At 42.5% G+C, this 23,585-nt stretch overlaps 1 protein-coding gene across 1 annotated transcript in view; it reads left to right on the top strand.

Annotated features, from left to right (window-relative positions):
• The window catches only part of LOC311116817 (beta-1,3-galactosyltransferase 1), a 121,424-nt gene that overhangs the window by 33,526 nt on the left and 64,313 nt on the right, over nt 1–23,585 (top strand). The window contains exon 2 of the mRNA XM_084191852.1: nt 14,350–14,404. The gene's annotated coding sequence lies outside the window, so the exon portion shown is untranslated. The remainder of the gene's footprint in view (nt 1–14,349; nt 14,405–23,585) is intronic.

Below are 23,585 nucleotides of genomic sequence, written 5' to 3'. Positions count from 1 at the left end.
GTAATATGAATGAAACAACCTTCTCTCCATTAGGCCTGGCTAGAAATATTTGGTGTGCGCTATATACAGAAACCAACAAGGATTACGGGCAACAAACAATTTGCAACCTATTCCCTATTTTTTATTTATTTAACCTTTATTTAACTAGGCAAGTCAGTTAAGAACAAATTATTATTTACAATGACAGCCTACCCCGGCCAAACCCGGACGACGCTGGGCCAATTGTGCGCCGCCCTATGGGACTTCTAATCATGACCGGTTGTGATACAGCCCTACAGTGAGGGGAAAAAGTATTTGATCCCCTGCTGATTTTGTACGTTTGCCCACTGACAAAGAAATTATCAGTCTATAATTTTAATGGTAGGTTTATTTGAACAGTGAGAGACAGAATAACAACAAAATAATCCAGAAAAACGCATGTCAAATTTTTTATTTTGGGGAAATAAGTATTTGACCCCCTCTCAATCAGAAAGATTTCTGGCTCCCAGGTGTCTTTTATACAGGTAACGAGCTGAGATTAGGAGCACACTCTTAAAGGGAGTGCTCCTAATCTCAGCTTGTTACCTGTATAAAAGACACCTGTCCACAGAAGCAAATCAATCAATCAGATTCCAAACTCTCCACCATGGCCAAGACCAAAGAGCTCTCCAAGGATGTCAGGGACAAGATTGTAGACCTACACAAGGCTGGAATGGGCTACAAGCCAATCGCCAAGCAGCTTGGTGAGAAGTTGACAACAGTTGGAGCGATTATTCGCAAATGGAAGAAACACAAAATAACTGTCAATCTCCCTCGGCCTGGGGCTCCATGCAAGATCTCACCTCATGGAGTTGCAATGATCATGAGAACGGTGAGGAATCAGCCCAGAACTACACGGGAGGATCTTGTCAATGATCTCAAGGCAGCTGGGACCATAGTCACCAAGAAAACTATTGGTAACACACTACGCTGTGAAGGACTGAAATCCTGCAGTGCCCGCAAGGTCCCCCTGCTCAAGAAAGCACATATACAGGGCTGTCTGAAGTTTGCCAATGAACATCTGAATGATTCAGAGGAGAACTGGGTGAAAGTGTTGTGTTCAGATGAGACCAAAATGGAGCTCTTTGGCATCAACTCAACTCGCCGTGTTTGGAGGAGGAGGAATGCTGCCTATGACCCCAAGAACACCATCCCCACCGTCAAACATGGAGGTGGAAACATTATGCTTTGGGGGTGTTTTTCTGCTAAGGGGACAGGACAACTTCACCGCATCAAAGGGACGATGGACGGGGCCATGTACCGTCAAATCTTGGGTGAGAACCTCCTTCCCTCAGCCAGGGCATTGAAAATGGGTCGTGGATGGGTATTCCAGCATGACAATGACCCAAAACACACGGCCAAGGCAACAAAGGAGTGGCTCAAGAAGAAGCACATTAAGGTCCTGGAGTGGCCTAGCCAGTCTCCAGTCCTTAATCCCATAGAAAATATGTGGAGGGAGCTGAAGGTTCGAGTTGCCAAACATCAGGCTCGAAACCTTAATGACTTGGAGAAGATCTGCAAAGAGGAGTGGGACAAAATCCCTCCTGAGATGTGTGCAAACCTGGTTGCCAACTACAAGAAACGTCTGACCTCTGTGATTGCCAACAAGGGTTTTGCCACCAAGTACTAAGTCATGTTTTGCAGAGGGGTCAAATACTTATTTCCCTCATTAAAATGCAAATCAATTTATAACATTTCTGACATGCGTTTTTCTGGATTTTTTGTTGTTGTTATTCTGTCTCTCACTGTTCAAAGAAACCTACCATTAAAATTATTGACTGATCATTTCTTTGTCAGTGGGCAAACGTACAAAATCAGCAGGGGATCAAATACTTTTTCCCCTCACTGTAGGGCTGTATCACAACCGGTCATGATTAGAAGTCCCATAGGGCGGCGCACAATTGGCCCAGCGTCGTCCGGGTTTGGCCGGGGTAGGCCGTCATTGTAAATAATAATTTGTTCTTAACTGACTTACCTAGTTAAATAAAGGTTAAAAAATAAAAAATTAAAAATAAAATTGGGAATAGGTTGCAAATTCTTTGTTGCCCAGTCATCCTTGTTGGTTTCTCTTCACCATTCTGGTGAGATATTGTATACATTCTCCTTATAAAATATGATATAATATTGTTCTGTATATACAGGATGTATAGAAGGAGGAGTTGTATGTATGCAGCCTGACTCTGCAGATGACTCGCAATCATTAAACACAGCTCATTGCAGTCCAGAACTGGGGAAGCAGCAGCTGCTGGGAACAGGGCTGGGTCCTGATAACCCACATCCAGCTGAGTTGCCTGGAGAGGGGGAGAGAACGGTGGACAGAGACCACCCCCCCCCCTCCACACTCATTGTATGCTAGGTGAATCAGAATGAGGTATGGGTACGGATTGGTGGGTGGGTGGGTGGATGGATGGAAGTGTGTGGGCGTGCTTGTCCATGTGCGGGCTTGTGTGTTTTGCACTGTTTGTGTGCTTGTGTTCCATCTGTGCACCACTCATCCTCTATCCCCTCCTCACCAATCAGCTTCATGAACACATGTAAATGTTTCTCTCTGGCTATGGCAGCCAACGGAGAAAAACTGCTTGGTAGCCGGCTGACATTTTAACATGTTGTTAGCTGTTGACAGGTTTTTTCGCTAATCCCTCCATGATTCCGATGAGATTGACAGATAATCCAACACCAATCAAACAGCCAGTTTACCTGGCCTTAATTAGAGGTTGGGACTATAGATATTTTAGGAGGCTGGATTGGAATAATAACGTCTTTGTTTTGCCAGCTTTGTGGCTTGACAGCTGTTGTTTTCTCAGCGTCTTTTTTTGCCCTACCTCTGTTTTGCTTCTGTCCATCTGGTGCGTCTGTGTCAGAGCTGATGTGTATGCCGTGCTCAGTGAGTCACAAGCCGATGCACTCTCCCTATCTGCATTCTCACGCACACATTCTGGGGTTTTTCAGATCACCACCTGCCAACCGCCACTGTGCAATTTCCTGCAGAAATATGATTCAGCCAATTGTGCCGTGAAGAAAGGAATCATGGGAAAACAAACGAGTGCCGTTGCCATTCTGCCGCGCTAACAAGGAGGCTGAGAATAACCGCTAGTCAGTAATGATAATATAGATAAACGGGTGTCAGGCTCCTCGTGAAAAGATGAGCAATTATGGTGACTTGTCTACAATAATCAACAGTTGTTCCTTGTGTGTGTAAACACCATTATGAATTTGACAACTATGTCATAGCTTTATTCATGTGCAGAAATATCTTATTTTTCTTTCTTAGCTAGAGACAGATAGAGAGAGAAAGCTCATCTCATTTGACTACGTGGGTGCATGTGTTTGTAAGGGTGCCCCGTGTGAGGACGATTCTTTACATCTGTGTGGGGGGGCAGATACTTTGTATTCATCCAGTTCATGTGTCATAATTGACATTTAATAAAGCATCAACCTCAGTTGGTTTAATGGGCCGAAAGGTAGGAGAATACGACTACACTAGTTATTGACTGGTGTGTTTAGAAAAGAAGCCTAATTACCATATCAGTCTGGAGGGTATAGCTTCCATTCACACTCTCGTTCAAAGACTCGTCTTTTATAGTGTGTGTGCGGTTTGTATCTAGAGAGGGAAGAAAATAAAGAGTGTGTCTAATTAGAATGAGTAATACTCCATCTTGTATGTCAAAAGCGCAAGTGCATTCATTTTTTGTTCCCACATAATGCCTGCCGTTCGTATCGAGCTCGGGGCGTTTTTTCTCTTTTGTCTGGTGGTTTCAGAGAGCTCCTAAGCAACAACAGAGCTTTCACTGAAGACCTCTCTCTGTCTCGTTTGTTTTGGTCTGTGACAACCGGAGGGAAGGCGGACTGCCTCGCTGTAGTCCCTAGGAGCCTAGTTGCTTCCATTGTATCCTTTCAGCTCTCACTCAAAACGGTTAAAAGCTCGAATAATTATATTGACCCACTACATTGAACCTCTTCTATCACCTTTTATAATCACATTGTGAGAGAATCAACGTGAAATTGTCGGGGTTCCGTCTGTACGTCAATGCCTCCCCACAGTGCTGCGACTCCCGGCAGCGGCTGCTTTACTTAATCACCTCCACTTTGGCTAGGTTGTTGCGCGTGTCTGATTGCCATCTGAGCGGCACATTTCAAAGAGGACAGAGAGACGGAACCGAAACTACCTCAATGGGCTTTTTAAAATCTCATCTACAGGATATTGTCATAACAGGTGTGGCGTGGAGGCGGTAGTCATGAATTACAGAAAGAGTCACAAAAGAGAGGTGCTCAAGAATGAGTCGGTCTGCTCTCTCGCTCTCTCGCTCGCTCTCTCCAGCTATCTATCTCTCTCTCTCCTTGGCACGACGGAGGTCTGTGATTCTGTGACGGTGACAGTTCATGGCAGCATCCTGAAGCGAGCAGGTGACTAAGGGTGACACTTAATTCACCTAGAGAGCTGCTTCCTGCCTACCACATTCTGTCTCATCATTTGGATAGTGACTCTGTAGGCTACCAGGAATGCGTAGCTCACGCCTTGCAGTGTAACCTTCACTCCCTGGTGTCTGTAGCTGTTGCTACCGTGTGAAACACTTCCTGTATGTGTGCTGGTAACAGACCTGGGATGTTGTCTAGGTAGGAGGCACAAGGCAGGTTGTTATGACTGTACCTTTAAGACCGATCATACCTTTCCTTTTCCTCTTGCTCTGGCTCCGTTCACCTTTAAGCGCTGGCGTGCTGTGCCAGAGAAAGCTGAGGCGTGAATTCAACTGTTTTCTATAGAAAGTAACCAAGCAACCCACGCACATTCCGTTATCCAAGCTCTCTCTTTCTCCCTCTCTGTTCCTGTCTCTCCCTCTCTCCTCCTCCCTTTCTCTCTAGATCTGTCTCTCTCATTCTCCTCTCCTTAGGTTGTGTTTTAGTGTTTTAGGGAGAGGAAGTATTTATTCCCCTAGGGTTTAGTGTGCGCTGTGTATACACTTAGCTTTGGTTAAAAGATTAAACCAAAAGTCTTTCCTGATTAGTAGGTCATTGCTTTTAGTTAAAATGCTCAGTCAGAGGAGAAACAATTTAACCCTGTGTGAGTTTGTAAGTTACAGTGCCATCTGTAATGCACCGTTGAGAGGAAAGCCTTGTGCAGGTCTCTAATGGCTCTGGGGAAGGGAAGAGAGATGACTTTGTCTTACTCTGACCTCCTCTCCATTCTGAGGTTCCCTTGGTAACCATTATTCCTGCCTCAGGTGACAGTATTTGTCATCCAACCATTTCGGTGTCTTAAAAAAGGATTTGGGCTTTTGGAAATTATAGGTAAAGATAATTGTAGACAGTCACGGCAAAGGTTACGCCATGGTTGAAGTATTTCTAAACTTACCTGGAAACATTCATTACATAATGAATAAAAAGTATGTTTCTATTCATTTTGTTTACAATATGTTGCTGCATAATATTTCCCTTAATAAGAAATCATAATTCATTCAAATGTGTGTTTTTGCCTAGTCACAATATTGTTACCACAAAGGCATTGTTCCACACAGACAATTAATCATACAAAATACGAAAACAATCCCTCAATTTAGGTTATTAAAACCAATTTATGCATTTAATTCTCAAAAGGTGCATTCATTTACATATTTAACCAGGTTAAGGTGACTCGTACCACCGCATAACACAATTTATTGATCAAGGTCTGAAAGCGTGTTTTCATAGCAAGACTCCATTACTGCAACATGCAATTTTCTCATCAGCCCGCTACTGTTCTGCTGGCTTTGATAAGGCGAGAACTTAACCCTCTCTCTCCATTAACGTCTATAGCAGCCTGCAGTGATGATGTCTGTTCAATCCAATCAACTCTCACAGTTCAGCTCACACTCTGCTGTTACTCAGACTCATATAATGAATGTTTATCATAATTATGTAATATCCAATCACAGGGATGCAGAGGGTTGTTTGTCCAATAGAGAAGCAGGGGACTGAGATATTTTCCCAATAGAGAAGCAGGAGACTGGGATGTGGGTCCAATAGAGAACCAGGAGACTGGAATGTGGGTCCAATAGAGAAGCAGGAGACTGGGATGTGGGTCCAATAGAGAACCAGGAGACTGGAATGTGGGTCCAATAGAGAAGCAGGAGACTGGGATGTGGGTCCAATAGAGAAGCAGGAGACTGGGATGTGGGTCCAATAGAGAACCAGGAGACTGGAATGTAGGTCCAATAGAGAAGCAGGAGACTGGGATGTGGGTCCAATAGAGAACCAGGAGACTGGAATGTGGGTCCAATAGAGAAGCAGGAGACTGGAATGTGGGTCCAATAGAGAAGCAGGAGACTGGGATGTGGGTCCAATAGAGAAGCAGGAGACTGGGATGTGGGTCCAATAGAGAACCAGGAGACTGGAATGTAGGTCCAATAGAGAAGCAGGAGACTGGGATGTGGGTCCAATAGAGAACCAGGAGACTGGAATGTGGGTCCAATAGAGAAGCAGGAGACTGGAATGTGGGTCCAATAGAGAAGCAGGAGACTGGGATGTGGGTCCAATAGAGAAGCAGGAGACTGGGATGTGGGTCCAATAGAGAAGTGAAGAGAATGAAAAGGGCTTTGAGAGGTTTGCTACGGGGAGCAGGAGAACATCAAGGTAATGAGAAGTGTCAGTCTCATCAGACATATAAACAGTAAATGAGCCAGTCGAGCCGAAGAAAAGAAAAGACTGAACGTTGATTGAAATGGCCTGCTGTGAGGAGGCATTGATCTCACATCAAAACACATCAGTCAGAACAAATAACATAGCACCGACAGAGAGGAATGATTCTCCATCCTTCTTCACAATCTGAACCTAACAGATCAAGCCACCATTTTGGGTGTCTTGTACACAACGTATGAAGAACCCCATACAAACACTAAGTTGGAGCTTTGTCTCCTTAATACGCTGGAATTCCACAATGTCTCTTCAGCCGAGGAAGTCATCCCCTTCCTTCATACCAGTCTCTCACACACTCGCTCTCGCAATTGCAGCACCGTATCGTAATTGAGACAATTGGCTGTACTGAGGAAGGAACGTCCCCTCACCATCGACTAATGGCTCCACTTTGACAGAGGGAATAGCCATCTCCGATTAGTGAGAAGAGCACTCTCTGGGGACTGGGCATGTGACGTGTAAGGCGTTAGGTTTGGGGAGAGGATGAAGGGAGCCTGGGTATACGGACTGTCAGCGCTGGTGTCCATGGCGGGATGAGGGGCGAGCGGTGAGGAGAGGAGCAGACAGACATGATAGGCTCACTTGGTTTCCCATGCCAATAAAGCCCTTTGAATTGAATTGAATTGATAGAAGGGGAGAGGCAGAGAGAGAGACAGAGAGAGAGGGTAAGAAGAGAAGAGGTAGAGAGAAAGAGTAAGAGGGGAGGAGGGGAGAGAGACGTAGAAAGAGGGCGGGGTGTTGGGATGCTTCAGTAAGATCAAAATAAATCACATCAAGGGAAGGTTGTCTCTTCTTCGGCTGTGATGCGCTGCAATGCCAATAGACAGTGAGGGGCGAGACTCTGTAGACATAGCCCTGGAAGGAGAGAAATCAGGATGGACGAAGCCTTCTTATTTAGCTAGCTAAAACCATTTCTCTTCATTTTTCATTTTAATCGTTACCATAATCATATTATTTATCATCATCATTATTAAGATGTTTGCACCGACATTAGCCGAAGCTATTAAAATGAATCACTGCTTATCATACAGTTGACTGAGAAGATTCATTCCTCAAGACCGACTGGCCATGTGAGTGACTGACCATTTTCCCGCTTTTCCGCCTTACGCCCAGCCTCTGGCTATTTCCCGCGGACAGTAACCTGCCGGTGGGGAGACGAAGTGGCCTGGTGGCCCTGGTGACACACTTCCATGTTTAACGATGCCTCGAGAGCGACTTCACTCATTACACATGATGATAATGAAGCAGAAGGTTACTGAGGGAATCTAGGCCAGCCTGACCTATTTTACTGTGGAGCGCAGATGCTCTTTTGTCATACTGGGATGAAGGAGAGTGGAGGAGAGGAAAGGAAGGGGAGATGATGGGAGAAGAGGAGAGGAAAGGAACGTCGACTTCCAGTGTAGTCCTTAGGCGGCTGAGGCAGTGATGGAAGTGTTGAAGACTCTCTGGTTTACTAAGCATCAGATTCTCAAGAGGAAACATCCACAAAGTCCCAGAAATAATGGTCCAATTGGTAAACTTTTTGAGTTTCATGATGAGGTATATCCACAACATCCTCCGTAGTATTTTCCGATAGTACAAACCACTATATCCAGTGTCTCAAGTGTGAATCGATGGTACATCACTGCTCAGAGAGAGAGAGAGAGAGAGAGAGAGAGAGAGAGAGAGAGAGAGAGAGAGAGAGAGAGAGAGAGAGAGAGAGAGAGAGAGAGAGAGAGAGAGAGAGAGAGAGAGAGAGAGAGAGAGAGAGAGAGAGAGAGGGAGGGAGGGATGTTCTTCCACTGCAATCAGTCCTGTGTTTTCCACTGCTGTGCACAATCTCTGTTGCATCTGAGCTTGAAGGACATCTGACTTATAACGCTGAGCAGAGCTTAAAGAGGGACAAGTGGGAAGAACAACCTTGATTGGAACACTTCCTTTCTGTATACATTTATATCAAGACGTGAGCCTATCAGGGCAGACTGAAGATCATTTCTCAAGGTTACAGGTAGTGTTTCACTAGGAATTGCAATACTGCTAGAGATGGAGTTGCGTATGGAAGCTTTGTCTGCTCAACGTATTGAGAGCTTTGTTGAGTAGACAAAGCTCAACAAACATTATTTCACCAGCATTACAAGAATGGTATTATGGTCTTTGGCGTGATGTTGACAAAGGTTGTTGGGCTGACATTGTTTTGAGCCGGTAGGTTCATGTTGGCTACAGTTTGTGGTACAGTACCTACAATACAATACCCATCGTTGTCATCCTTTAATTATATCCACTTTGAAAACACATTGACTTCAGGGTTGCTATTTCCTCCGATTTATTTCAACCCTACAATTTTGATGCACTTTTATCCAGTCATAACACACAGGAGGAGAGTTCTGCTTGTGATCTGAATTAATTAGTAAGCCAATCTTCATGTCACTGTGTAGCCTCAATATTGTTTGTATTTAACAACATCTCTACACTCGTAGAAAAAAGGTGCTATCTAGAACCTAAAATGGTTCTTTGTCTGTCCCAATAGGAGAACCTTTTGAAGAACCCTTTTTGGTTCCAGGTAGAACCCTTTTGGTTCCAGATAGAACACTTTGGGTACAATGTAGAACCCTTTCTATAGAGGGTTCTACATGGAACCCAAAAGGTTTCTCCTATGGGCACAGCCAAAGAACGCTTTTGGAACCCTTTTTTCTAAGAGTGCATTGTTCGTGTGCTGAGGGAGTAATTTGCAAAACTCAAGGCCTACTTGTTTCTCATTTAGCAGATGCTCTTATCCAGAGCGACTTACAGTTAGTGAGTGCATACATTATCTTTTTTATTTTTCATACTGGCCCCCCGTGGGAATCGAACCCACAACCCTGGCGTTGCAAACGCCATGCTCTACCAACTGAGCTACATCCCTGCCGGCCATTCCCTCCCCTACCCTGGGCCAATTGTGCGCCGCCCCATGGGTCTCCCGGTCGCGGCCAGCTACGACAGAGCCTGGATTCGATTCCACTTTCTCCACACAGCCCGTGTGGCCATTCATCTCATGGAACCGCTTAGAGAACATCTCAGCGCCTACACTTCCATGACGCTCACACAGTTGTTTAATATCATCATCTTCCCCGTCGCTAAAGACATATGACAGGTCCCCCTTAAGGAACGTTTTCTGAAGGTTAATTGTCCCGTTTCCCGCCTGTGGTCCTCTTTGGATCAGACGCTCGCTATCCATTTCCAAGCAGCCGAGCCGCTGACGCTTTGAATTCCAAACGCGCCCTTCAGTCGCACACTTCTCCACTGTAATTAGGATCGCAGAGAGCAGGAGTGTCAATGGAAAAGTTTAAAGGGAAGACGGTGGGTTTGACTGATGCTTCTAATGGCCTTCGGTCGCCAAGGCGTGTTCTTACAATGGCGTTCGAGGGAGGAATGATGAGGGGGGGTTGAAGGGGAGGATGGAGGGGGGTATCATTAATCTACATGTGACGCCACACTATCTGATACAACATTGTTATTTTTCCATCAACAGGAAGTCATAACTCATCTATACCAGAGCCGTCCATGACTTTTGTTGGTTCATTTTTGACAAACAAGGATATATATAGTTATGAATCACTGGCACTATTATCCTGCTGTTACCATAGTCATTAAGATGGATAGACGTGATTGGCAGTACTTGATTTGATATGGTTCATAATAATACATGTTTTGTTAACATAATAGGCTACGATTGACGTAATTCGCCATGACAACGGAAGAGGATGGTTAGACCACAGATGCTTTAACAGTGTTTAAATGAATTGATTGATTCAGGGACGGTAGAGAAACACTATTTTGTTAAGTGGGAAAGCGGAAGCATATTACAGCTAACTAAAACCCGGAATGGCTAATTGATCCATGATCTTCCCTGTATGCTCTCAGGTCATGCAAAGATAATCAGGTATTTTAGATATAATCACCATAGCTACTGTGGGAAAAGTGCTGATATATTTGACAGTGATTTAACATTGTCAAAATGCTAATGTTCTCTGGTAGCTAAGATGTTGTTGCAGAAGTGGCACCACAGGTCACAGAGTGGTGGGATGTAGTCCCGTGTAACTCAGTTGGTAGAGCATGGTGCTTGCAACGCCAGGGTTGTGGGTTCAATTCCCACGGGGGGCCAGTATGAAAAAAAAAAAAGATATATGCACTCACGAACTGTAAGTCGCTCTCACTAAATGTAAATGAAATGTTTTTTCCTCCAGACCCTATAGAGTATGACAGTGATTAAATCAGTTGTGAAAAGGTTTTATATGGGGTATAATGGGACACATCAGGTCACATTGTTTAAAACAATTATATTTATATGAATTATATTTTAAAACTAGACTAACAGGGATTTCCTCTACAGACACAGAGACAGCAACTGTGATTGGACAATAGAACTCAATAGAACATGCTTTATGCATGTTTGCATCGTGTAGGCCAATGCAACTGTATGCCTAATAAAAAAAATACTGACAGTCTACAGTATGTCATCACTATTATGTTGATGGATTAATTCCAGTTAATAATTTTGGATGGAAAAGGTCTAGGCAGCCAAGCCAGCCCAAGTTTGAATATAAGCCAAATTTGATCACATACACATTTCCTCCTAACACAGATAAATGGACTATAAATACATAACATGAACTCTTTGTTTACCCTGGCCAGATGGATCGGGCACATAGGCTGTATGCAGCTGCTGTTGTTAGTAGCCTACTCCTGCAACATTTATGTAAAGAGTTTTTGCATGTCTGTCGGCGTCGTGTTATCACCGGAGGAAAGTGGAAAGCGCACTTGAGGGTGCGTTGTGCCCGGCCCACGCAGCCCGTGATTTCTGTGAATCCAATTGGTCAAGGCACGCACAGAACCTGCAGCACTCCGATGTGAAGCACAGATAAATTGCGAGTTGACAAATCATGAGGCAAATCAGTCTAAAAAACAGTACTTTGTCCCTCTTTTAACGCCTTTGCTTCAATATTTTTGTATTAAACTAAATAAGAAGTGGTGCTCCACCTGATTGAAAAGGGAAAATGTCTGCTCGCCACAAGTTTTCCGGCGGCCCTGTGTTGTTGGGAGCTGTTTAAAGGATTATTAAAGCTTAGTGTGCCTTTAATGTAATGTCTACACTGAACATCTTGCCACATAATAACAAACTTACCAGTTAAAAGAGTCTGGCATCACAACTTATTTTACAACTGATCCCAAATAAGTGTTATACTGTTAGTGCTGTCTTATTTTCCTGAAGGAAAGAGATCCAGTAAGTGACTAATCATTTTTGTCAGCTAAAATAAAAGTGCTATAATTTACCTTCATTCTTTCATTGGTGAATAATTAAGTGATACTTTGTTTCTGCTTTGCCCTCCTTAATGATGGCAATAATTCATGTTATGCTGATGAGCCCACAGAAAGAGTTGCATAATGCATTTCAAATGGCTAAATGATTACAGCTTCGGATGAATGGAGTGAACTGTGAACAACGGCATGTTTTCTAACTGCGATAAATGCATTAGAGTAAATGTGAGAAAGACCTCCCCGAATGCGGAATCACCCACAGAATCCCGACTAAATTGCCTATGCCTGGTGAAATAGATTTAAAACGGTTTAATTTATCATTATTATAAAGGGTTTTTCATAAAGTGATGAAAGATCATCGGCAGGCCACCTGTTTAAGCAGTTCCTGTGTTTGTTTGTGTGCGTGCGTGTGTGCACATGCGTATGTGTGTGTGCCCATATGTGCATCTTTGTGCATGCTTGTGTCCCTCTTACAGTGAGTCAGCCCTGTAGATTTCTGTCTTGTGTGTACTCTGACTGCTATGGCCCCTGGGTGACGGGCATGTGTGTATAAGACATTATCAGCTGTGATTCTCAGGAGGCAGAGGTGACAGTGCACATGCTGGGGCTGAGACAGACAGACAGACAGACAGACAGACAGACTCCCTCCTGCCACTTAGAGTCCATTGTGAAGAGAGGAGTTCCTCTCTAATACCCAGAATGCATTGTTGTCTGCCAGTTATCAGGCAGGGGCGGTGACAGGGCTGCAGTAAGGTGGGGCAACAGTCTCTCTCTCTCTGTCTGTGTCTCTCTGTCTCTCTTTCTTTCACTCTCTGTCTGTCTCTATCTCCCTCTTTCTCTCTCCCTTTCTATTTTCAATTGGCTCTACTCTTTACTTACCTAGGCAGTATGGTTCTATGATTGACAGAGAGGCTAATAGGTAGATGGCAGGTTCTTGGCTTGCACTAGAAATGGCTTCGCCTAGGAAGTGGTTCAGAATGGATTACAAGGCATGTTGTGGAAAAACAACATTTATTTTTTATGTTTCCAGAACACCAAAGTGCACTTTGTATTCTAAAATGACTTTACTCTCAATTACTTTCCCATTTAGAAACACTACACAGGGTTTTAACCTTTATGAGCAAAATAGAGTTTAGCAGTAATTACAAAAACGTTTCTTTGCATTTATATATAGGTTTATCTGAAAATCTTTATCAAACTATTGTGTGCACATCCAGATGCTGTCATACAGGCAAGTGTTTGATTCCATTTACTCCGTTTTTTTCCTCATTAAAAAAAAAGTAATCCGATGCATTATGCTAATCAATTAATTAGACCATTTATGGTTATTTAAATACATGAATTTTCCTTCAATTTAATATAATTCACAACAGAAATGAGAACCTGATAGTAATATATGTTTTTTAGTCCTTCATTTTGCATCAGCACTGTCAGCCATAGCAACACATTAATCAACAGAGAAAGGGGAAACTCAATTTGATACGAGAGAATTTAATTTGACCTTTTATGCAGTAAGTGGGTCTGAATGAGAACTGCTCATACATCAATAGATTCTCAACCCTCCAGAAGTGTTTATGGTTAGTACAGCAACATGGCTGCAGAATACTGATCAGATGTTGGCTCTCCGCTTCTACCATATCAACATGAATTTGGCTTGAATTGTATGCAGTTTGGATGAATGCAGACAGATCTATATTTTCTTTGAGATTCCAACATCATGGAATCTGGCAACCTTGTTCATTGTTATGACTGCACAATGGAGGTAGAAGGGCTGTTCACAATATCAGGTTTTACTTGTAATAAAAAAAATAGCTTTTTTATTTACTTCTATTGTCCTCAAAGAGTTGCTGAATCTCCTCTCTACTTCAGTTGCCTTTGCACAATATCGCTGTAGTCGTAAAATATAAACACTATTGTTATTATAGATAAGGCAACGTGCAACTTCTAAGTGCATTTATTCTGCAGAGTATACAAATGTCTCGTATCTTCCCTGTGTTTCTTGCACTCTCTGTCCTATGACTCTTTCCTCCTCTCTCGTTATACTATTTCTCTCACTCCCTCTCATCAAATATCTCTCTCTCTCACTCCCTCTCATCAAATATCTCTCTCTCTCACTCCCTCTCATCAAATATCTCTCTCTCTCTCTCTCTCTCTCTCTCTCTCTCTCTCTCTCTCTCTCTCTCTCTCTCTCTCTCTCTCTCTCTCTCTCTCTCTCTCTCTCTCTCTCTCTCTCTCTCTCTCTCTCTCTCTCTCTCTCTCTCTCTCTCTCTCTCTCTCTCTCTCTCTCTCTCTCTCTCTCTCTCTCTCTCTCTCTCTCATTCTTACAAGTTCCCTTTCTTTCTCTTCCTTACTCATTGCCACTCACGTGGCTGTCTTGTCTTCTGTTTGCAGAGATGGAGTGAAGAGAAACAAGCCTAACATTGTGGGCAGGAGTCAGCTGTGTCAGGTAAGGAATGACTCAGTGTCTCTCTGTCTAATCACATCAATCATAACAGTATTTGGCAGCATACAGTATAATATTGCAACAGAAGGCTCCAGAATATACATCACAAACACACAGTACAGCACCGTTGTCAATCTACCTGTAATAACCTAGCTGCTAACACCTTGACTGTTACAATATTTCAAAGCTGCTTTCCGATATACCTGTAGCAGCCTAGCTAGTTAACACCTTGTCAATCTACCTGTAGCAGCCTAGCAAGCTAACACCTTGTCAATCAACCTGTAGCAGCCTAACTAGCTAACACCTTGTAAATGTACCTGTAGCAGCCTAGCTAGCTAACACCTTGTCAATCTACCTGTAGCAGCCTAGCTAGCTAGCACCTTGTCAATCTAACTGTAGCAGTCTAGCTAGCTAACACCTGTCAATCTACCTTTAGCAGCCTAGCTAGCTAACACCTTGTCAAGCTACCTTTAGCAGCCTAGCTAGCTAACACCTTGACCTATAGTGTTACTGTATGGCTGCTATGTAACGTGATTGGGGGGGGGGGGGGGAAATATACACTCAATCCTCCGCTAAGCTACGAGGGGTTCTTAGCCTTGGGGTTCTTCATCTTTTGTTTTAGTGACTCAGTGGCTGCACCCCAAATGGCACCCTATTCCCTATATTGTGCACTACTTTTGATGAGGCCTCATAGGGCTGTGGTCAAAAGTACTGCACTCTATAGGAAATAGTGTGCCATTTGGAACACAACCAGTGGGTTGCAGGTAGAAAGGTCATCCATGTTCCATGCTGTGGAGTAAAGCTGAGAGGTATGTTTGCAGCCTCCAACATTAGCGCTGGCTAACAACAGGGCAAGAGGCGCCTGCCTACCTACCTACTGCTCCAGCCCATAGAATTACAGCTGAACACCTTGGCGATACAAGGAGTGAATCATTCTGTCAATCTGCATACGAAGGCTATTGTAGGCTATTGTATGTGAATGAGGTCAGGGATAATTCCACCACCTCCACTGCTACCACTGCTACACACTACTGCTGTACAACTAACTGCTATACTACTTCAGTACTACTACGACTAACACTAATTATTATGATAATAATATGGGTAGAAATTATCAGGATTTGTGGTCATCATTCTACCTACACTGAACTATAGTGTTTAATTGAAGACACAGAAATGTACACAGCTTCAGCTACCGTTACTAGAGAATAATTTCGAATAGAGGAAGATGCATAAAGACCTTTTTGCGAGACTGTATTCTCTAAACGTCTCTTTGTGTGACAGTAATCAACTCGTCGCTTCACCCTGTGTGCTGTGAAGAGTGGGAGGCTGGGTTAGTCAAACCCCTCTCTGCTTTCGTAGACGCCCATGTTGTCTTGGCACAGTCTAATTACCAAAGGCAAACAGCACAGAGAACTTTCAAGAGCTGCCTGCCGCGTTACGTGAATGCAGATATGATTGGGAAGCAACAGCAGAAGATTTCCTAGATACAGTGTGGCGAAGGCCTGTCATGAGTGAAAGCCAGGCGTGCAGTGATCCCAGAATGGGACATAAAACAGGTCTGAAATCCAGTCAGTGATGCATAGCCTACATCTGGGAGAGAGAAACCACCACGGCCCACTTTGAACCCAGATCCACGGCTAACTCTAGCGCAAGTCATATCGAGTTCAAAGAAATCCATTTGGCTCACTTTATCCAAGGCTTTCATTTATGATGTTGCTCAGAGCAAGACCCTTGTAAATATTCACACCCCTGCGCTAGGCTAATTTGTCTGAAAAGCCAGGGGATCGGTGCGGGTTTTTTCCACGAGGAAGGGAAACTGTACAAAGACAGTGTTAGGCTATCTATGAATAATGCACACATCATTAGATAAGGTTTTAGTAAAGTACCTGGTCTGACACAGATTCTAACACAGTCTATATTGTGAATAATGGGTGTGTGTGAGCTAAGAAAATGTGCCAGATAATCCCAATCTGTTATGATTAGTTTGTGCAGTATAAATTACATTCTCATTGGGTAGAACTATAATGCTGAGCGTGCATTTTACTAATCTAGCTAAATCAGGGCCTTGCAGTTGCAAGTTTTTCTTTGACTTGCAACCTGACAAGAGAGTCTGATGATCACAGCACAGAACATTGTGATTCAGAACTCGGGGTGTAGCAATGCACCTAGCATAATTAAATCATAAACTAAAATTGGTCGTAAGCATCCTCTGAAATGTCCAAATAGGCTATTTCCTTGTCATTTTCCCTGCAAATCATGCCAAATATGTTCGGAAAGTATTCAGATCCCTTGACCTTTTCCACAGTTTGTTACGTTACAACCTTATTCTAAAATTGATTAAATTGTTTTAAATTGATTAAATCTACACATAATACCCCATAATGACAAAGCAAAAACAGTTTTTTAGAAATATTACATTTACATACAGTGGGGGAAAAAAGTATTTAGTCAGCCACCAATTGTGCAAGTTCTCCCACTTAAAAAGATGAGAGAGGCCTGTAATTTTCATCATAGGTACACGTCAACTATGACAGACAAAATGAGAAAAAAAAATCCAGAAAATCACATTGTAGGATTTTTAATGAATTGATTTGCAAATTATGGTGGAAAATAAGTATTTGGTCAATAACAAAAGTTTCTCAATACTTTGTTATATACCCTTTGTTGGCAATGACACAGGTCAAACGTTTTCTGTAAGTCTTCACAAGGTTTTCACACACTGTTGCTGGTATTTTGGCCCATTCCTCCATGCAGATCTCCTCTAGAGCAGTGATGTTTTGGGGCTGTCGCTGGGCAACACGGACTTTCAACTCCCTCCAAAGATTTTCTATGGGGTTGAGATCTGGAGACTGGCTAGGCCACTCCAGGACCTTGAAATGCTTCTTACGAAGCCACTCCTTCGTTGCCCGGGCGGTGTGTTTGGGATCATTGTCATGCTGAAAGACCCAGCCACGTTTCATCTTCAATGCCCTTGCTGATGGAAGGAGGTTTTCACTCAAAATCTCACGATACATGGCCCCATTCTTTCCTTTACACAGATCAGTCGTCCTGGTCCCTTTGCAGAAAAACAGCCCCAAAGCATGATGTTTCCACCCCCATGCTTCACAGTAGGTATGGTGTTCTTTGGATGCAACTCAGCATTCTTTGTCCTCCAAACACGACGAGTTGAGTTTTTACCAAAAAGTTATATTTTGGTTTCATCTGACCATATGACATTCTCCCAATCCTCTTCTGGATCATCCAAATGCACTCTAGCAAACTTCAGACGGGCCTGGACATGTACTGGCTTAAGCAGGGGGACACGTCTGGCACTGCAGGATTTGAGTCCCTGGCGGCGTAGTGTGTTACTGATGGTAGGCTTTGTTACTTTGGTCCCAGTTCTCTGCAGGTCATTCACTAGGTCCCCCCATGTGGTTCTAAGATTTTTGCTCACCGTTCTTGTGATCATTTTGACCCCACAGGGTGAGATCTTGCGTGGAGCCCCAGATCGAGGGAGATTATCAGTGGTCTTGTATGTCTTCCATTTCCTAATAATTGCTCCCACAGTTGATTTATTCAAACCAAGCTGCTTACCTATTGCAGATTCAGTCTTCCCAGCCTGGTGCAGTCTACAATTTTGTTTCTGGTGTCCTTTGACAGCTCTTTGGTCTTGGCCATAGTGGAGTTTGGAGTGTGACTGTTCGAGGTTGTGGACAGGTGTCTTTTATACTGATAACAAGTTCAAACAGGTGCCATTAATACAGGTAACGAGTGGAGGACAGAGGAGCCTCTTAAAGAAGAAGTTACAGGTCTGTGAGAGCCAGAAATCTTGCTTGTTTGTAGGTGACCAAATACTTATTTTCCACCATAATTTTCAAATTAATTAATTAAAAATCCTACAATGTGATTTTCTGGAAAAAAAATTCTCAATTTGTCTGTCATAGTTGACGTGTACCTATGATGAAAATTACAGGCCTCTCATCTTTTTAAGTGGGAGAACTTGCACAATTGGTGGCTGACTAAATACTTTTTTTCCCCACTGTAAGTATTCAGACCCTTTGCTCAGTACTTTGTTGAAGCACCTTTGGCAGCGATTACAGCCTCTGGTCTTCTTGGGTATGATGCTACAAGCTTGGCACACCTGTATTTGGGGAGTTTCTCCCATTCTTCTCTGCAGATTCTCTCAAGCTCTGTCAGATTGGATGGGGAGCGTTGCTGCACAGCTATTTTCAGGCCTTTCCAGAGATGTTCGATCGGGTTCAAGTCCGGGCTCTGGCTGGGCCACTCAAGGACATTCAGAGACTTGTCCCTAAGCCACTCCTGCGTTGTCTTTGCTGTGTGCTTAGGGTCTTTGTCCTGTTGGAAGGTGAACTTTCACCCCAGTCTGAGGTCCTGAGCGCTCTGGAGCAGGTTTTCATCAAAAGATCTCTCTGTACTTTGCTCCGATCATCTTTCCCTCGATCCTGACTAGTCTCCCAGTCCCTGCCACTGAAAAACCTCCCCACAGCATGATGCTGCCACCACCATGCTTCTCCGTAGGGATGATGCCAGGTTTCCTCCAGACGTGACACTTTGCATTCAGGCCAAAGAGTTCGATCTTGGTTTCATCAGACCAGAGAATATATATATATATATATATATTTATTTTATTTTTTGGGGGGGGGGAAGGTGTAATTTCACCTTCACATGAATCTTTCTGTATGGCTGTTAATTTTACATTATCAATAGAAAAAAAATCTCTACAATTTGCTTCAGTTAGAGGAGATGGAGGCGACTGAAACGAAAACATATGCTTAAAATACTTTGTTTCCTCCTTCAAAATATAATTTGGTGAATCAGGGTTGACTCCGTCATTTGTAACCAGTTTCAATAAATTATTTTTGGTAGCATTCCTATGTTGAAGATTAAAAAATAATTTGGTGCATTTTTCCCCATATTCCATCCAGTTTGCTTTATTTTTATAATATATTACACTTGATCTTTCTTGAATAAGTTTCTCCATTTCTTTTTGTCTTCTAATTTATTCTGAGCCTCTATGTTGCAGTTTTTATTGCTATCTATCTGTTCTGTTAGACCTTCTATTTCCTTTGTTAGTGTGGACTCTTTTGACCTAAATTGCTTTTGTTTTCGAGATGAGTACTGAATTGCATGGCCTCTAAAGGCACATTTAAAGGTGTTCCATACAATAAGGGGATTTGCTGTACCTATGTTAATGTCGGAAAGAATCAGTTATAAGTTCCTCTGTCCTAGTTAAAAACAAGTTATCATCCAATAGGCTTTGATAAAATTTCCAATATCCTCGCCCACGTGGAAATTCAGTAAGAGTAATGTATATGCCAATTATATGATGGTCCGACCGCATTCTGTCCCCTATCAACACTTTTTTTAAACTTTTGGTGCCAGCGAGAATGACATAAGAAAGAAGTCAAGACAACTAGCTTGATTGAGTCTCCGCCATGTATATCTCACTAGATCAGGATATTTAAGCCTCCATATATGTTTTTATTTTTATTTTAGTCATATATCTACTAGTTCTAATGTATCCATGACATTCACAATTTCCTTAAGAGCATGAGGGTGATTGTTTGTAGTGTGATTTCCTTTACGGTCCATTGAGCTATTTAAAACGGTATTATAATCTCCCACCATAATAATAGAGTCTTGAATTTCTTGCAAGGTCGATAATTTATTATATATATTTTCAAAGAAGTGTGGACTGACAGAGACTTAACGACTGTAACAATGGAACAGAGAATAGACGCGTAGACAAGATGGCGTATTGAATAGAAATCGGTACAAAACACCTCAAGATAAAAACATAATATTCAAAATCAGTAAGTTAGACTAAATATTAGCATTTCATATATTCGCAGTTAATATAATTCAATCTGGATAATAACACAAAACAGATCATAAGGCTAGAGAAATATATCGACAAATATTACAACAACACGCAACACCCAAACATGACTGAAGACAAGCGTGGAGAGCCGATCCCCAAAAGGAAACGCGACTCATTGACTGATATAGATTATATATGCTTTTCACCACTGGGTATGGTAAGTGTGGAAAGCGACCTGTTGAAGTCGATAAATGACAAATTGGGCATACTAGAATTGGTCAGTAAATACGTAAAATAGTTGAAAGCGAGTCTTCAAATGAGTGACGAAAAAGCTTTGGTAATGGAGAAAGAAACCAAAGAATTAAAAGTGACAGTCTCTAAAATGGAAACGGACGTTAGGGAACTAAAAAAGGAGAACAATCTTCTGAAAGAAGCCTTACTAGACATCCAAACTAGATCGATGAGGGAAAATCTAGTACTTACGGGTATTCAGGAAAAGGAGGGAGAAATAACAGAGAATATTATGAAGGACTTCCTGCATACAGCGCTACAAATCCCACTCAAGGCTGTCGATAAAATCCAACTCGAACGTGTACATCATTTCGGAAAAAGAGGACAGAAATATGAGCGCCCAATCGTTGCCAAATTTGCTTTTTTTAAGGATAAAGCTATGGTGAAAAGCCTAGGAAAAAGACTTGCTGGTATGAAAATAGGCATGAATGATCAGTTCCCGAGGGAGATTGTAGAAAGGCGCAAAGTTCTGTATCCAATCTTCAAGGAAAACAGATTAAAAGGGAAACGTGTTGCACTAGTGGTGGATAAATTATATATTGACAACCAAATGTTCAGAGACACAAAGACTACTCCATGGCTATTCTAAAAGTTGTAATAGAGAAGTCAAATATTGGAGCACCTGATACTAGCAATGATAGGGATTGTAATATTAAATAACATTTATAGTAAGTATAGTATTTTATAAAAGGATAAAACGATATAACAAGCAGAATAATACATCTTTAAATAAAAATAATTAGAACATGACTTTTTTGGCGGGAGGTTGTTGTTTTGGCGGATGGTTGTTGTGGTTGGTCCTGTGTTCTCTCTGGCATCCTTTCCCCCTTGTGGCAGATGTGGATGCGGGTGCGTTTGCACGCTCGGCCCATTTCTTCCGCAGTCAACCATGTGGTGTGCATTTTTGTGTTTGAAAAGGTGCGGCGTTAAGTGAGTGAGAGGGGAAATGGTTGCATATCCCAGAGCCGACCGGGGGTCTATGAGCAGGGGTAGTGAGAGAGAGCTTTCAATTTTGTGTAGATGAGGAATATACATTTTTAAATATAGTATACATCTAATCTAATTATTCATTGTCCTATCATGATGGAAAGATCCCTAACCCTATAACCTGGACACCCACCTGAGCGACCCATACACCAAAGAGAAGTTCCCATCTCTTTTATGGACCTGCTGTGAATATGCAGCCTAAACAGAGAAATAAATGCGGTCAGAGACCTACTTGAGCAGCACCGCCCCCTCAAGATTCTGAGCCTGCCTGGCAGGGTTGGTCCTACAAAGCCAGAGCCCCCTGATGGGAGAGCATAATATACAAGGAAATTCTCAAAGCTGCTAATGAGAACCTTGACGACCTTTTACCTAGCCGGTGGGGATTCCGGTGGGGTACGCCCACCCAGGTAGTGGCAGTGCTGGCAACACTGGCTGCAGTAACCCATGGGGAGGGGGTCACACTCGGACAATCAGAGAGGGGGTTTATCATTGTGGCCCAGGTGGCACAAAATAATCAAAGGTCTGACCGCATGGAGATGCTTGGGAAAATGGTTACAACAGGGGATCAGAGTGTTTGTGTCTCAGGTGAAGAGGGTGGATCTGATCTCCATCACCTAGGACTTGACATAGATTAAGTAGATTAATCAAATCTCACATTGTTATCAATTTCTGCTCAATCTGCATGCTTTCTCAATCAGCTTTAACTGTATGTGCACTCGTAAATCAAGTTATTTCTCAAGTTGGGCTCTGGGATATAACAGCCGTTGAGTATCTGATTTTATGGTGGATTGTGGAGGAGGGGGGTTGAGTGTGTTGGAGTATGTGAGTATGTGCGTGTGTGCTTGTCTGGCATCTGTTGTGGGGGGGTGGGGATGTTGGGGGAGAGGGTATGGGATGGACCACGGGAATTATTTGCTAGGATAATAATTGCTTGTCAATGAATTAAATGTAATACAATGGCAATCCGGGTTATATGTTAGAATCCTATGCGTGAACTGCCGACATTATTACGCATATTAATTGATAATGATGGAAAATAGGATATGCATAATTTAAAAAAAATAGTTATATAGATATATATATAGAGAGAGGTGAAAGCATTGGAAATGCTTTTGGCGGTTAATCTGCTTCTGTTTTGTGGGTGGCACTGTGTGCTGTTTTCGATTGATGGGTCCTGGCCTCTCGGGGCCTTAGGGATACGGAGGGACGTGGGTGGGATGCTGATCACTGGGATGACGGCTCAACTTGGGATAGGGAGGGGCTTTAGCGGGGGAATTAGTGGAGAACAATTGAAGGGTTACTCCGTAGCAATGCAAATATCACGGTACAGCTATATGGACACTCAATCATTACGCTATTTTTTATTGGTAAATTTACAAACATATATAATGATAAATAGACTTGAAACTTGTATCTCATTATGGTGTATGGTGAAATAAGTATAGCCAGTTATAATTGTAATGGCTTAGCTGATAAGAACAAAAGAAGAACAATATTTACATGGCTCAAAGAGAAGGAATATAATATCTATTGTATACAGGAAACTCATTCAACAATTCGAGATGAAGTAGCGTGGAAAAAAGAATGGGGGTGGGGGGAAATATACTTCTCCCATGGGCAAAGAAATTCAAAAGGGGTGATGATATTAATTAATAGTGATTTCGATCCGAATGTGCAAATTGTCCAAATAGATACGCAAGGTAAATGGCTTATTTTAAATGTTATTGGACCATAAACAGATATGGCTCATTAACCTTTACGGACCAAATAATGATGATCCACAATTCTTTGACAATACAGTGGGGAAAAAAAGTATTTAGTCAACCAACAATTGTGCAAGTTCTCCCACTTAAAAAGATGAGAGAGGCCTGTAATTTTCATCATAGGTACACGTCAACTATGACAGACAAATTGAGAAAAAAGAATCCAGAAAATCACATTGTAGGATTTTTTATGAATTTATTTGCAAATTATGGTGGAAAATAAGTATTTGGTCAATAACAAAAGTTTCTCAATACTTTGTTATATACCCCTTGTTGGCAATGACACAGGTCAAACGTTTTCTGTAAGTCTTCACAAGGT

Source organism: Coregonus lavaretus (genome assembly GCF_964263955.1).
Source record: "Coregonus lavaretus genome assembly, contig: HAP1_SCAFFOLD_864, whole genome shotgun sequence".
Classification (NCBI taxonomy): Eukaryota; Metazoa; Chordata; class Actinopteri; order Salmoniformes; family Salmonidae; genus Coregonus; species Coregonus lavaretus.
The sequence above is the reverse complement of the archived record's forward strand: the minus strand, read 5'-3'. Positions and strand labels throughout refer to the sequence as shown.